The 16,908-nt window shown below is 41.3% G+C and overlaps 1 protein-coding gene across 2 annotated transcripts in view; it reads right to left on the minus strand.

Annotated features, from left to right (window-relative positions):
- GABRA5 (gamma-aminobutyric acid type A receptor subunit alpha5) overlaps window positions 1-16,908 on the minus strand; it is a 92,703-nt gene that overhangs the window by 58,553 nt on the left and 17,242 nt on the right. The window lies entirely within an intron of this gene.

The following is a 16,908-nucleotide window of genomic DNA, read 5'->3' on the forward strand; positions in this document are numbered from 1 at the left end:
TCTTATCTGCATTCATTTTATGTGTTGGACTCCCACTGGAAGTGAACATAGTCTAGTGGTTAAAATTCAGGGTTGAGAGCCAGGAGTTCTGGACAAATTTATATCTCTGCCCCTAACTTCTGGTTCATTTCTGGCATTTAACTATTCTGTGCAGAATACTACTGCTGTCCTACCTCACGGCAGTGTTGAGGCTCTAATTCATTAATAGTTGTATGGCTACATAGAGTGCTTTGAAAACCTCAGATGGAAAGAGCTATACAAGTGAAAAGTATTCTAATTACACTAGGCAATTCAGACCTGTAGAACAGATTAAAGGAGATTTTTTTATCATAACTGAGCCAAATACTTAACCCAGTTTATGCTGAAGTTATGGATGCATACTCCCTTTAGGCTTCCTAAACCAGCTATGCACAATACTGACTTGAGTTGGCCTGGTGTGGAAAGGATGGGAAAGGGAATCCATATCCATGCTTTGGCAATAGCTACCCTGTGGTGGGGACCTCAAGCAAGTAATCTCCCCAACCATGCAATGCCTTTGTATATGCTGAACACTGCTCTCCTCCTGCTGGTCTGGAGAGAGTTACTGGGGCTCTAGGACAAGAGTAAAGTTTGTGAGAAACCAGGAGGAGGGAAGGGACAAGTGACAGGTCCCTTAAATGTTCCTAAACAACCAACCTTGAGTTTTTGTGGGCATCTCTCTTCCATTGCCCAGCTGCTGGGCTGGTGGTGGGATTCTTTATCTGGCGGGGCCCCATTTCAGGTTCCTAGTCAAGGCTGAGAGCACCATTTTCAGCTGATTCCCTTCATTCTGCAGCCTTTATTACATTACTTTTCTGTATGCATAAATTAAACTATCTTCAAGTGCTATTATGTCTGTTTAGTCTTTATATGGAAAGTGTCTAATACAATATATACCGGTAAGTGTCTAATAAAACAATAGCTGGTCTGTTTGTGAGCTTCTCATACAAACATCTCAGTGCTTTTTCTCTTTGCTGCCCTCTCCAGGGCCACCCAGGAGGGGGGCGGGGCAAGTGAGGCAATTTTCCCCAGGCCCCGCAGGGGCCCTGCGAGCTGCTCCGGGTTTTCAGCGGCACTTCGGTGGCGGGCCCTTCACTCGCCCTGGGTCTTCAGCAGCGGGTCCTTCAGTGCAGTGGAAGACTCGAAGCAAGTGAAGGACCCGCCACTGAAGTGCTGCCGAAGCCTTGGAGCGCCGCCCGGTGAGTACAAGCACCGCAACCAGTGGGGGGAAAAAAAAGCCGTGATCGGCGGCACTTAGGCTGCTCTACCATCGCCGCTTCATTCTTCGGTGGCAATTCAGTGGCGGGTCCCTCTTGGAGGGAAGGACCCGCCACCAAATTGCTGCCAAAGACCCAGCCCTGCCCCAGGCCCCCTGAATCGTCTGGGCAGCCCTGGACCTCTCCTGCTCTGAAGACCATTAAACTCTCCTATCATTCAGATCTCTCCTCTGCCAGGACTTGTTTAAGAAAATAGCCAATTAATTATGTCTGGGTTGAGGAGCAGTTGGGATAGGTGGTGTGAATAAATACATCTCAGATAGATAGATAGATAGATATATGACGACTTCATCAACCCGTCATCCCCCCAAACCTTTATGTGTCACTAGACTTAGACTGTAATCTCCAGGGCAGCAAATTTCTTCAAATATCATTGAACACAATGAGGTCTATTGGTAGCATGCTAATATAAATGTTAAAAAGAATAATTATCAGTATGGAAATTATAGTAACCTTATACTCTTGCATAAGGTTGACCTGCGGGTTCTTCTATGCCTCTTCTGAAAAGCATGTAACAATTATTGATAAAATCAGGCTAGCTGGTTTCCAATAGATACAGCCTTGAATTTGTTTCTATTCTATTCTAGAACATAAACTATTACAGTTTAGCTTCCTTACACCAACAACTATTTACACCAAACTTTTCTTATCTACCTCACACTTATGTTCCCCCCTCCTTGGCTACCAGTTATGAAATCCACCACTCTTCTGAATGTCTTGAAGGAATTGAACTGAATAACTATTTCAAGGCAGGCAGCAGGGGGGAATTTGAAATATACTCTCATTTGGAAAGAGTATTTGTTTACCTATTGATATTTTAAAGACTTGTGATCAACTTCTTGAAGCAGGAGCGTTATTTTGTGGATGCTTGCTTTTTAGTTTCTGAAACTACAGAAAGCTTCTGACCAGCACAACTCTGGGAGTGATACTTGAAGTGCCACAGTGGGTGGGGTTTGCTGCTGCAGTTAAATAGCTCTCAGATTGTTACTCGCACAATGAACAGTCATTAAACAATTTGCTGCATCATTTTACCTCCTATTCCTAGTACAGTCAGAGCTTCCAAGGTGGCAGAAGCATACACAGCTAAATGCATCCCTGGCAGAACTCCTATCAACTTCTGATGACTTCAGTGCTGAAATTCTGACAATCAGTTTATAATACATTATCTATCTATCTATGTGTGTGCAATTAACATGATTTAAGAAGGATGTAAGGGTCAAATAATGACTTCACTTAAAGTGTATTAATTTGTATAATGAGTTAATTATTCAAATCCAGACTCTACCTTCCCATTAGCTCTGTAGACCTCTAGAATTTGGTTTTATTTAAACAGGTTAATGGCAGCCTTCACACTTAATGAAAGATCTACTGACATGCTTCTGCTTTTTTAAGAGCGAAATTCCAGATTCAAATGTCTTCTATGTTTCCATTGTCAGAGAACCCTAAGAAATGGTGTTTGAACAAAAGCAAGTAAAATTAGACAGAAATACCTTTATTTATGTTATATATGAAATAGGTGGATGCAGAAAGATTATTCTGAGTTTAATTAATGCTGACCTCAGCCGGAACAAATGATGATTTTTAAGATGTATAGTTCCACCTCTTCTAGCTAGATCATAGACCCAAAATCTAGCACCTGGAAATATGATGAGGAAGGGTGACTAGAGCACATAAACCAGTGAACAGATTATATGTAGAAATAAGACACCTGTATAAACTTTGGCTGAACAATTTAACATTAATAGCCATAAACCATCACTTATATCAGCCTCTACCACATGACTAAAGGAGAGCTAATGGAAGGGGAAGGATAGCTCAGTGGTTTGAGCATTGGTTTACTAAACCCAGGGTTGTGAGTTCAATTCTTGAGGGGGGCCACCTAGGGATCTGGGGCAAAAATTACTTTGTCCTGCTAGTGAAGGCAGCGGGCTGGACTCAATGACCTTCCAGCTCTAGGAGATATACACCTATCTCCAATTATTAAAAAGGGTGATTTTTAAAAAAAAAAAAAGCAGCCTCCAGAGATGATCAGGGCAATTACAAGTTGATAAGCCTAACTTCAGTACCAGGCAAATTGGATTAAACTATAGTAAAGAACAGAATTATCAGACACATCAATTAACAGCTTTTGTAAAGGCAAACCTTGACTCACCAATCTATTCTTTTTGAGGGAGTCAACAAGCATCTGGACAAGGGGGATCCAGCAGATATTGTGTACTTGGACTTTCAGAAAGCCTTTCACAAGGTCCCTCACCAAAGGCTCTCAAACAAACTAAGCAGTAATGGAATAAGAGGGGAAGTCCTCTCATGGAACAGTAATTGGTTAAAAGATAGGAAACAAGGGGTAGGAATAAATGGTGAGTTTGCACAATGGAGCGATAAATAGCAGGATTCCCCAAGGATCTGTACTGGGACCTGTACAGTTCAACATATTAATACATGATCTGGAAAACAGGGTGAACAGTGAGATGGCAAAATTTGCAGATAATACAAAATTACTCAAGATAGTTAAGTCCAAAGCAGAATGCGAAGAGTTACAAAGAGTTCCCACCGAAGTGGGTGACTGGGCAAGAAAATGGCACATGAAATTCATTTTTGATAAATGCAAATTGGAATGCACATTGGAAAAAAAATAATCCCAACTCTACATACAAAATGATGGGGGTCTAAATTAACAGTTACCACACAAGAAGAGATCTCGGAGTCATGGTGGGTAGTTCTTTGAAAACATCTGCTCCATGTGCAGTGGCAGTCAAAAAGGCTAATGGTATGTTAGGAACCATTAGGAAAGAGAGAGATAATAAGACAGAAAAATATCATAATGTCACTATATAAATCCATGATATGCCCACACCTTGAATATCTGTACAGTTCTGGTCACCCCATCTCAAAAAAGATATATTAGAATTGGAAAAGGTACAGAGAAGAGCAACAAAAATGATTACAGGTATGGAACTGCATATAAAGAGAGAGATTCAAAAGATGATAGAAGCCTGTGAAGTCAAGAATGGCATGAAGAAAGTGAATAGGGAGTGCTATTTACCCCTTCATATAGCACAAGAACCAAAGGTCACCCAATAAAATTAATAGGTGACAGGTTTAAAACAAATATAAAGAAGTATTTCTTCACACAATGCCCATTTTACCTGTGGAACTCATTGCCAGTGGATGTTGTAAAAGAATTAGATAATTTAAAAACCGAATTAGATAATTTCATGGTCCATCAATGGCTATTAGTCAAGATGGTCAAAGATGCAAAGCCTATGCTCTGGGTGTCCCTAAACTTCTAACTACCAGAAGCTGGGACTGGACACAAGGAGATGGATCGCTCATTAATTGTCATGTTCTGTTCATTCTCTCTGATGCATGTGGCACTAGCCACTGTTGGAAGACAGGATACTTGACTAGGTGGACCACTGGTCTCACTCAGTATGCCATTCATATGTTCTTATATTCCCAGGGGCCTCTGCTCCAGATTCCTGACCTGAATAACCGAGGAAGAGAGCACCCCCAAGAAATCCTCCCTAGGTTTTACATTGAACCTAGTGAATATGTGAGAGTTTAATGAGTGCAGTGCAATAGAACTTGTAGTTGTATGTCTGTCTAACAAATCTTAGTACTATGATTTAAGAAGCACAGAATAAGTAGGGATACTATAGTGAAAACCTAGACGTTTTTGAAGTGTAAACATCTAAGAGAGATGTGAATTATTTTGCTTGGTTGTTGGGAGTATAAATTTGAAGTAATGGGATGAAATTAAGAAAAAGAAAGTTGGGCTGAATATTAAGAAAAAAAATTCCTTAAAGTGAGATCTCCAAGGAAAATGTTTTGAGACCCATCACTTGAAACTTTGCTAGAGTAGAGTAGACAAGTTACTAGTTAACATACTGAAGGAAACAGCTGGTCACAGGAAAAGGCTGTGAATTAGACAATTCATGTGGACTTTTCCATCTCTAATTATATTGGGTGCTAGCAAAAGACTCTGCTATAGCAACCTCTTAGATAATTCACTGGGAGTCTGGGCTTTCAGCACAAACATAAATGTCCTTTGGATAAAGTTATTGGCAGTTAGGAAGATGGTTATAATTTCAGGTAATGAAAAGACTAGGGAGCTCATTCTAGTGATTGAGCTCTCCTGTCAAAGACAAAGAAGGCTGATGGAAACCAGCACTCATTACACATGAGTCAGAAGAACTGTTGGGGAGGGAAAGACACTGGGGGGACTACTCTTTCCCAAAAAGAACGGCCTTAAGACAACAAAGACTCCCCTGTGAACCAACAAAGCTTCCCCCATGGAGAGTAGCATTATTTTTAAAGACTTCAAACCTTGTACAAAAAGCATCCTTCCTCATCAGTTTGAGACCTTGAACTTCTCACCTACAGAGAATTGCTCCCTTCAATTCCAGACACTAGTTTCCCCCATCATACTAGAAAGCAAATCTTCACCTAAGCACTCTTGAAATTTTAAAAGGTAATCACTTGGGTATGAATTAACTGAGATATCGGAATTAATTTAGCATCATCTCTGAAATTTCAGATTTGCAGGATAAGCAAAATGGATAAAATTTTCAGCTAAGTTTTGTAGTGTATCACGTGTGAATAGAATGAAATTGCTTGTGCAATTTGACATTGGAATGCAACATTTTGGGGCATGTCAGAAAAGTGCAAGGCATGTTGCATACCTGCCTTTCATCTGTAACATGCCAATCCAGTCTATATGTCATACCAGCAGCTAGAGGGCTGGCTCTAGGCAAACAAGAAAATGCCCATCCCTCTCAGCTGACATTCTGCTTTCCCTAATCATTTCCTTTTCCAAGTGATGGCTTGTTCTTCCTTTATGGCAGAGCCAGCCAACCCAGGCTAGCAAATGAAGAGGAAAGGCTAAGTGATATGCCATAGCAAGAAGACAAGTGTGTGACATGTGCCTCATTTCAGACATGTGTAATATGCTGCAAAGTGCTCTAAACCTTATGGCTTAATGCTGTAACATATCTTGATCAGATATCCTACATTCCTGGTCTATATTTATGTCACTGCTTTAAAGTATTCTGATAATCTGTCATTAGAAGAATTTAAAGGACATTGTGGTGCTGTATGGGAAAAATCTGTGCAAGTCTTTCACAGAATACATCTCCAAAACAAGATGCTGCCCCCAATTTCCCAGAGTTTAAGGCAGATTTACCATTATATGTTGTTGGACTAGATAAATATGTGAGATTTATGGCATATACTGTTTTCGATAATCCACCATAAAACAACCTTTTAGATAATTCACTGATCTTTCAGCACAAACATAAATGTGCTTCAGATAATGTTACTGCCAGTTAGGAACATGATTATAACTTCAGGTAATGAAATGACTAGGGTACCCTTTGTCATGATTGGTCTCCTCCCAGCAATGGAGAAAACCAGGTAGCCTGGCAGATTCTTTTAGATCTGTCAGATGCCTCTAGTACCGTTGCCCATGAGAAGCTATTTACTTGCCTGTGGACCCTAGCAGGATGATGGAATCCCCCACAATGGTTCTATTTCTTTCTTTCGGATTGCAGAAGGTAGTACTGGGCAGCTGCTCATCTACCTGAGGGCTGTTTCCCAGGGGTTTTTGTTCTGTCATCCCATCTCTTCAATTTGTATATGGTAAATTAGGTTGTGGTGTCTTTATTAGCCACATGACATCTCTCCTTTTTGTCTCCATCTCACCTGACCTGTCCAGTATGGCTTGCCCAGTGTCTAATGGATTGGGTACAGTTTCAGTTTTCACCAAAATATTTAGTAGCAATTGGACATCTAACTTAATAAATGCCAGTGAGAATGAATCAGAGGCAAAAAAAGGAAAAGAATAAATTAAAAATTACTTAGAGAAGTTAGATGTCTTCAAGTCACCAGGGCCTGATGAAATGCATCCTAGAATACTCAAGGAGCTGACTGAGGAGATATCTGAGCCATTAGCAATTATCTTTGAAAAGTCATGGAAGACGGGACAAATTCCAGAAGACTAGAAAAGGGCAAATATAGTGCCAATCTATAAAAAGGGAAATAAGGACAACCTGGGGAATTACAGACCAGTCAGCTTAATTTTTGCACCCAGAAAGATAATGGAGCAAATAATTAAGCAATCAATTTGTAAACATCTAGAAGATAGTAAGGTGATAAGTAACAGTCAGCATGGATTTGTCAAGAACAAATCATATCAAACCAACCTAATAGCTTTCTTTGACAGGGTAACAAGCCTTGTGGGTGGGGGGACGCAGTATGTGTGATATATCTTGACTTTACTAAGGCTTTTGATACTGTCTCGCATGACCTCATAAACAAACTAGGGAAATACAACCTAGATGGTGCTACTAGCTGGGTGCAAAACTGGTTGGAAAACCGTTCCCAGAGAGTAGTTATCAGTGATTCATAGTCAAGCTGGAAGGGCATATCGAGTGGGGTTCTGCAGGGATCAGTTCTGGGTTCAGTTCTGTTCAATATCTTCATCAATCATTTAGATAATGGCATAGAGAGTACACTTATAAAGTTTGCAGATGATACCAAGCTCGGAGGGGTTGCAAGTGCTTTAGAGGACAGGATTAAAATTCGAAATGATCTGGACAAGTTGGAGAAATGATCTCAAGTAAATAGGATGAAATTCAATAAAGGACAAATGCAAAGTACTCCACTTAGGAAAGAACAATCAGTTGCACACATACAAAATGAGAAATGACTGCCTAGGAAGGAGTACTGCGGAAAGGGCTCAGGGGGTGATAGTGAATCACAAGGTAAATATGAGTCAACAGTGTAACACTTGCAAAAAAAGCAAACCATTCTGGGATGTATTAGAACTGTAATTCTCAAAGTTTTGTACCAGCGACCCCTTTCACATAGCAAGCCTCTGAGTGCAACCCCCCCCAAATAAATTAAAAACACATTTTTTATATTTAGCACTATTATAAATGCTGGAGGTGAAATGGGGTCTGGGATGGAGGCTGACAGCTCACGACCCCCCCATGTAACAACCTCATGGCCCCCTGAGGGGTCACAAATCCCAGTTTGAGAACACCCGTGGGAGTGTTGTAAGCAAGACATGAGAAGTAATTCTTCTGCTCTACTCTGCACTGATTAGGCCTCAAATGTAGTACTGTGTCCAGTTCTGGGCACCACATTTCAGGAAAGATGTGGACAAATTGGAGAAAGTCCAAAGAAGAGCAACAAAAATGATTAAAGATCTAGAAAACATGGCCTATGAGAAACGTACATAAAAGGTTCTTAAAAGAAGGAGGGAGGTAAATTCTTCTCTTTAACCTCTGAGGATAGGACAAGAAGCAATGGGCTTAAATTGCAGCAAGGATGATTTAGGTTTGACATTACGAAAAAACCTCCTAACTCAGGGTGGTTAAGCATTGGAATAAATAGACTAGGGAAGTTGTGGAATCTCTGTCACTGGGGATTTTTAGGAATAGATTAGGCAAACACCTGTCAGGGATGGTCTAGATCAGGAGTCGGCAACCTCTGGCATGCGTCTCGCCAGGGTAAGCACAAAAATATGCAGTGATAGAGAGAGAGAGTGCCTCGCCGTAAAATGGGCCATGAAAACGTTGCATTACTACCTGCTGGGGTCAGTGGCAGATTAATGATTTTGCCACCCCTAGGCCCTGAAATAATTGCCGCCCAGCCGGCCCCTAGCCCTGCCCCGACTCCACCCGTTCCCCACCCCCATTCCAACCCCTCCCCAAAGTCCCCGCCCCAATTCTGCTCCCTCCCTGCCCCTATTGGATCCCTTCCCCAAATCCCCGCTCTGGCCCCGCCTCTTCCCCCAGCGCCCCATGTTCCCCCTCCTCCCCCCTCCCTCCCTGCCCTGCGAAACAGCTGTTTTTGCGGCGCAAGCGCTGGAAGGGAGGGGAGAGAAACAGATGCGGCAGCGCTCGCGGAGGAGGCAGAAGCGAGCTGGAGTGGGGGGGCGGAGAGGGGAGCTTCTCCATGGGTGCTCAAATTTGCCGCCCTGCAAATTTGCCACCTTAGGGCTAGGCCTTGTCGGCCTAGGCGATAATACACCGCTGACTGGGGTGCAGATTTGTCCTTGTGACCGACCATGCCCCTCTTCAATGGATGCAACGGAACAAGGAAAAGAACACAAGGGTAACCAGGTGGTTCTTATCCATCCAACCTTTCCAGTTACGCATACAGCACAGAGCAGGGAGTCGCCATGGCAATGCCAATGGCTTATCACATGTACACTGTCTGGTGTCCCAAGCTGCCCAACCCTCACCCGCGCCGCTTCCACAGCCCCCATTGGCCTGAGATGGCAAACCGCGGCCAGTGGGAGCCGCAATCGACCGAACCTGCTGACGCGGCAGGTAAACAAACTGGCCCAGCCTGCCAGGTGCTTACCCTGGCGAGCCGTGTACCAGAGATTGCCGACCCCAGGTCTAGATAATATTTAGTCCTGCCTTGAGTGCAGGGGACTTGACTAGAAGACCTCTCGAGGTCCCTTCCATCCTACAATTCTATGATTTGATGGATGAGAGCTAACTGATAGACACTGAATCCAGATAAGACTTACAGGATGGGGGAAAACAACCAGATGGAATGATAGATTATATCAACCGCCCTTCATGAAGGTCTATGCTTGCTATTTTCTACCTGACTGGCAACCTGAGGCTATTGGTGTCTCTCCTGAATATCCAGGAAATGCTTTTTTTAAAATCACTTTCTTCAACCAGAAGGTTGCTGTGAAAGACCCTTAATTTATGATGCAGATCTCCACACAGTCTTCCATGCTTTTACTATCTACAGGATAGATTGTACTCTATTTTGAGCTACATTTAAAAACCACTTGGAAATTGCAGCTAGTACAGAATGCAATTGCCTGTTTATTAGGTGATATGTCTTGTAGTAAAAACTTTATATACCACACTTCGCTCTGATTTGCCTTCCGAGTGTAAGCCAAGCTGTTTGTTTTTGACTAATGGATCCTGGTTCACAACCTTGTTCCAGAACTGAGATGGTACCACATGAGAAGAGAGAGAGTAACTGAGGAGCTTGAGCTGATAGCTCCCTAGTTTAAACAGGAGGACCCTGGTGACAAAGGGCTCTTGACTCTGGTTCCCCCTTGGTCTGCCAGACCCTGAATTGGATCAGTGGGAGCTGAGAGTGCGTAGAATCTCAAAAAGCAACAAAGAGTCCTGTGGCACCTTATAGACTAACAGACGTATTGGAGCATGAACTTTGGTGGGTGAATACCCACTTCGTTGGATGTGTGCCACAAGACTCTTTGCTGCTTTTACAGATCCAGACTAACATGGCTACCCCTCTGAGACTTAGAATCTCAGGAGTTTTTCAGCACTCTGCAGGATTGGGTCCCTAGGAAAATCAGTTTTGTCCTGCAGTGAGGAGGCAGTTGACTGAACCTTGAGAGTGAATGAAAGGGAAGCAATGGGAGTGGGAGGGAGAGAAGAAATCCATGTGATTAAATTATTTTCAGACTTATTGAATTTTTTTTTTTGGTTTTGTTTTGTTTGCTTATTTATTTCTTTTAATATCTGCACAGCTTTCAAAGCACTGGCCAGGCATTCTTATAAATATAAACAAATATGTAAATATAGTCTCTTGTACTGAAATGAGAACAAACTACACTGATTGAACAAGAGGGATTCAATCTAGCCAGTTATTGACTGAACACTGGCCCTGTCTTTCTAAAGTACAGGTCTGCTAATTACTCCCACAGTCAGGTCCATATAATGAAATCCACAGCTGTGAATTGACAATATCTGGCATGGGTCCTGCTGTGATGAACATGTAAAGAAAAACAACCAAGATTTTTGACTGAAAGAGCTTTTTTTTTTTCCCAAAAGAGAAAGTTGGCCTTTACTGGAGGATTCTTAAAAAGAACCCCATAAGTCCCCATTAATTAATTGTAATATCTAACATCTATACAATATACAAATGCTTACTTTGCATTAAAATATTTCATGAAAGAGTAGATTATAAACTAAAATGTACCTGAGCATTATATTTGCAACCAATATATTTGATCTTAATGTTACATATCATGTTTTGAGCATTGATAACTGTATCCATTCTGTAAATGGTAACAACAAATGTGGTTATGCTGCCATCAAGTGGATATTTAAGTTATATATGTTCCATATTACTGAATTTTATGTGACCTCCATGAACAATACCGATATTTGTATATTTTCATATTTGTACAAGGATAGATATGCAGTTTTTGAAATGATTATAATTTCCTAAGAACAGCTGGTCAGAAATTAAATTGTGGTTAAAAACACAGTTCTGGTACACACATTACTTTTGCACACATTGTGGCTAAAAATGCAGACTAATGCTCCCACAATTTCATTATAGACGTTTAACACTGAAAGTTTACCAGTGCTCCTCTTCCTTTATACTCCATTCCAATTGCAAAAAATAAAAATAAATATAAAATAACCAGTTCACTTAGCTGTTTTGATTCTCTTTAGCAGGAACAAAGATTTTTTATCTGCTATCCTCATTTTTCAAAAGCTTTATGTAACGAGTGAGCTTCACAAATGTATTTTCACATAACTGCCTTGTGCTTTTATTTCTGGTATAACGAGATGTACTAGATTTTTTTAAATTAACAGTAAAAAAAAAACGAACTTTTTTCCTGCTTTCACAAAGTTATGAAATAACTATGTAGACCAACAGAAGAAGAGATTCCTTTGTTAGCATATGTAAGTCCATTGCTCATATTAAAAATGGACACTTCAGAAATGCAGATAAAGACAACACTCCCCTCTAGGGGTAGGAATAGAATTTGCAAATTAATTACATGACCTGGGCTTGTACAGTATAAACCTTATTAGCAAAATAAGCAAATAAGACTAACCAAATGAAAATTAACTTTCTGGTTTTTACCTCATAGAACACTGCTGTAAAGTAATTGTTCTGTGAAATCAGTCTATATGGTATATTTTTGTTTTATTGTGATGTAGAGGGACTTTGATAACATTCATGCATAGAAGCATATTTTTAATACCTCACAGGCAAAAAGACTTAAAATAGTTCCTTTATTTCTGTCCTAGACAATATAAAATGCAATATAAAATGCAAAATTCAAACAATGTATTTTCATCATAATGAAAATATATTTCTTCAAATATTCTAAAGCAGGAAGTTTGAAACCAAAATTATCATAAAACTGCTTTTCATTTAAATAGAAGTGACTGGGTGAGTACTATTTTGCATGTGATCCTTTTACTGTGTATAGGCTATTAAAATAAAGCATCATATCTGTTTGTACAGAGGCACAACTTTAGGTTATAATCTAGTGGAGTTTTTTCTCGTATTTTGATTCACATTCTAAAGTTCTCACACTTTCAGTGTTTACCTCTTTTGCTCACATTTACGATATTCCTTGTTGTGTTCTGATTAGGGTGTTGTTGTTTTTTTTTTACAAGCTAGTCCATAATGTGTGTGGGTCTCTTTTTCTCAACAGGTAGGTCTTTATCACTTGCTTTGTTCCATCTTTCAAATAACTATTCTGTGAAAATCCTAGCCAGTAAGACTTTTCCATAGTCTCTTGCTAACCTGATTAAATACTATACATTTGGAATTCAAAAGAGATTGCAGGGCACCGCTCACACTGCTCTCTTCCTCCTCCTCCTCTTGGGTAATCATTCAGACAGCCCAAGTAGAAGGCTATGAAAGTAATTCAGATATCTCCAGCCATGGCACAGGTCCCGATTCTCCCCATATACAGATTATTGTTGCATGCAGGCTGGGAAACTCCATACATTTCCTCCTAATTCTTCCTCAAAGATGGATGGGAAAAGCCCCCCATGTTGGCAGGGGGTTGGCCCGAAAATTCACAGACCACCAAGAACCAAGAAGATCTGGTGGAGGCCACAAGAAGCAAGGCTTATCCTCATGCTGAGGCCCTGCATCTCCACACTGCTGATAGGCCCCTGATTGGCCACTGTGACACCCCTAGACCGTGAGAGTGGTGGGGAGAGGGATTTACTGTGTCTAGGAGGAAACCTATGCTAGTTAACGCTGACTCACCATTTATCTTGTGCTGGTATTCACAAAAGGTTCTGCAGTGGTTACAGCGGACTTTAAAACAGGAAGGGGAGTCCTCACCAGGCCAGATGGAGGCAAGGGACTGATGCTTAGCAAAGCCAGGGTAGGGAGGGGAAGCTTCCCTCTGCTTTTAGCAGTGAGAAAGGAGCTGTGTCCTTCCCCTCCACCACCCTGACTCTATTTTACTTTCCCACCTGAGGTTTTTGGGGGGGATGAAGCCATCACTTCAGCCCTGCATTCCTCCCTTCTTTCTGGATTCCCAGACCCAGGACCCTGAAGAGAAGCCACAGAGCAAGAACTCAGTCCTTAGTCTGGATCCACAGATTCATGCTCCCCCGACTATAGAAGCAGAGGGATGCATCTGGCTTCAGGTTTCTTTTTGATGATCCCTTTAGAATGGACTCCAGGTCTTTCATGTGGTTATGCCAGTAAGAAGCTTCCCAGCTTGCACTTTGATTCTGAACTTTATGGGCTAAATCTAGCCCTGATGTAATGGTGGTGGAGTTACACTGGGGTGCAATTTGTCCTCAGTTTGTTTTAACTGACTGTAGCTATGTCTACACAGCAAAGAAAAACCTGCGGCTGGCCCATGCCAGCTGACTCTGGCTTTGGGGGCTTGGGCTGCAGAGCTTCTTTCTTTGCTGGATAGATGTCTTGGCTCAGGTTGGAACCCAGCTCTGGAACCCTGTTATGTGGGGCCCAGGCTCCAGCTCAAGTCCCGAAGTCTACACAGCAATGAAGCAATTCTGCAGTCTGAACCCCAGGAGCCCAAGTCAGCTGGCACAGGCCAGCCACAGGTGTCTAGTTGTTGGGTAGACCTAGCCATAGAGACAAGGTAGGTGAGGTAATATGTTTTATTGGACCAACTTCTGCTGGTGGAAGGTCCAAGCTTTTGACTACAGAGAGCTCTTCTTCAGGTCTGGGGAAGGAAATCAGAGTGTCCGAGCTAGGGACAGGATGTTAAGCGTATGACATGGGGTAACACATATGGTAGGCGGTCACTTTAAAGGAAGTGGGCAATTGAGGATTAGATTGTTATGCATAAGGTGGCTGAAGTAGATAATTAGGAGTAGCAAGCAGTGTGGTGTGTTACAAACTGTTATAATGAACCATAAAATCAGTGTCCCTGTTGAGTCCATAGTTTTTGGTGTCTACCAGAGTTATGAATTTAAGTTTCCAGGGTCACCTTTTGTAGTTATTCTGCAGGTGTCCTTTGAGGATGAGGACTCAGCGGTCAGATATAGAGTGATCACTTTGTGAAAAGTGTTCACCCACATTTGATAGGGTGTTTTTGTCATTTATCATTTTGCTGTGTGAGTTCATTCGAGAGTGAAGTAATTGTCTTGTTTCGCCAACATAGTTGTTATTGGGGTATTTAGTGCACTAGATGAGGTACACCATATGTTGTGATAGGCATGTGTATGACCCATGAATCTTGACAGGTGTGTTGTGGGGGTATTGATCATTGTAGCAGTGGAGATATGCTTGCAGATTCTGCATCTGTTGTTCTGGCAGGGTCTGGTGCCGCTTTGAGTTGGTGTGTCTTGGTCTGTAGGGAGCTCGCTTTTGATAATGAGCTTGGTGACATTGGAGGGTTTGTTTGAAGGCCAGAAGAGGGGGTTCAGGAAAGATTTATTTCAGCATGTGATCCCCATCGACTGTGGGTTTTAATGGTTTGACGATACCTCAGATGGGTTCCAGTGTGGGGTAGTAAGTGACAGCTAGGAGTGTGCAGTCAGTGGGGGGGTTTTTTCCCCTCCTGTATTGAAGCAGGTGGCCCTTTCCATGATATCATGGAAACAGGTGTATCTTTAGCATTTTGTCAATAAGTTCCGGGCAAATTTCCCATGAGAAGTTCAGACCCTTTGTTGTTTAAAAATGGAAATTTCTCTACTCCACCTGCAAGCAGAGTTCTCTGCCAATGCCCACAATGAGTTAAGAGCTCTGGGTTGGGTGTAACTTTACCTATTAGCACAATGTGTGTCTTCTCCTTGTCATACTTTTGAAATTTGACATTTTATAGCTATTTGTCATTTCTTTGGGGATTAGCTACTACATATTATTTCTACCATTGAAATCTACCTCAGAAATGGCCAATTATGAAAGAGCTGACGCTCTTAATGTAGCACAGCGCCTTAGAGACATCTTGATCTGATTATGTATTACACAGACACTCTCCTGGCCTAGGATTCAGTAGGATGCCACATACAATAGGATGACACGACTGTTTTATTTGACATTTTAAAATTGTCATCAAGTTGAAAGTAGGCTGTTTAAAAAGAGATGGATTCCATTCCCTATTATGATATATATGGTAAAATTATTTCTGCTCCTTCCTTCCCTCTTCCTCCATAACATCAGAAATTATTTTACATTGTTGAGCTACGTGGACTTTGTGGGCTTTTCTGTAAGCCTGGAAGAAAACCATGTGACTGGCAATCTGGGTAGCCTTAACTTGCTGTCTGAACTGAAGCAGTCAGAAAGAGTTAACTCAATGTCCTAAATGTTGTAAAACAAATGCTCTCTCAAGCACCACATGCTAGCTGTAAATTTGTGATTTTCTGCCACGCAACAGGAAGTACCTGGCTTGGCTCCATGTAGACTGTAGGCTTGACTCTGACTTTATATACACCAGTGTCTATTGGGAGCAAGTGCACAGCAATCAGTGCAGTTCCACCAGGGTAATCCCAGTGTCAGTGAGACCAGAATTACGTCCTGCCCCTTTAATACAGTTTGGAAACTTGGATTTCTTTTGCAACTATTGTAAACACACATACACACACTGTTTGTTGTTTTTAATGTCTCTCCAGTTTGTTTCAGGACGTCCCATTGAGATCACTACAATGACAATCCATGTGAAAAAGAACAGCAATGAGGAACAGCGAAAGTCAGGGGAGTTACCGAACCACAGTGTCTCTATGGGATTGGTTATTTAGTTGTGCTGTTTTGTTTAAAATACCTTTTTTTCAGTACAAAGTATTTTTTCTTTTTCTTTTTAAAGTCCTAGTCATTTCTAGATCTTTCCGTTCTTTTCAAAGAAGGAGTTATGAAGCAGGGATTTAGGCGATGCTTAGATTTGGCAGATACTCATGTGATAAGCTTAGGATAAACACTTTCTTCTCTATTTTTTTAAATCTCTTTTTAAGTGCTGTCCATATGACTACACTCTCAATGAAAGCCCTGTTACAGATACAAAGCAGTCTTAATTACTGCAGATGAATTACTTATAATGAACAAAGCAGGCTCCAGTAATGTAGGAGTTGTTCTAGGAGAATTTGAAAAAAAGCAGGTCATGCTTTAACATCATTGATATAATATCTAGGTTAAGAATTGATGAGGCTTCATAATATCATCAGATCAGATCAGAAGCAGGGCCTTGAAAAGTTCAGACACAGATCTGATTCTCAAAGACTAAAAAATGTACCAGCTTTGTCTTAAAAGTGCACTTGTTAAATAGCTTTGTAATGCCCTATCTGCTGCCTGCAAGGCTTTATTCCAGTGATGGCTTGTCATTTAGCTAAATTAGAACTAGAAACAAACAGAAGCTTTAAGAGTTCAAGATGTACTA

This window comes from Mauremys mutica, chromosome 1 (assembly GCF_020497125.1).
Source record: "Mauremys mutica isolate MM-2020 ecotype Southern chromosome 1, ASM2049712v1, whole genome shotgun sequence".
NCBI classification, from domain to species: Eukaryota; Metazoa; Chordata; order Testudines; family Geoemydidae; genus Mauremys; species Mauremys mutica.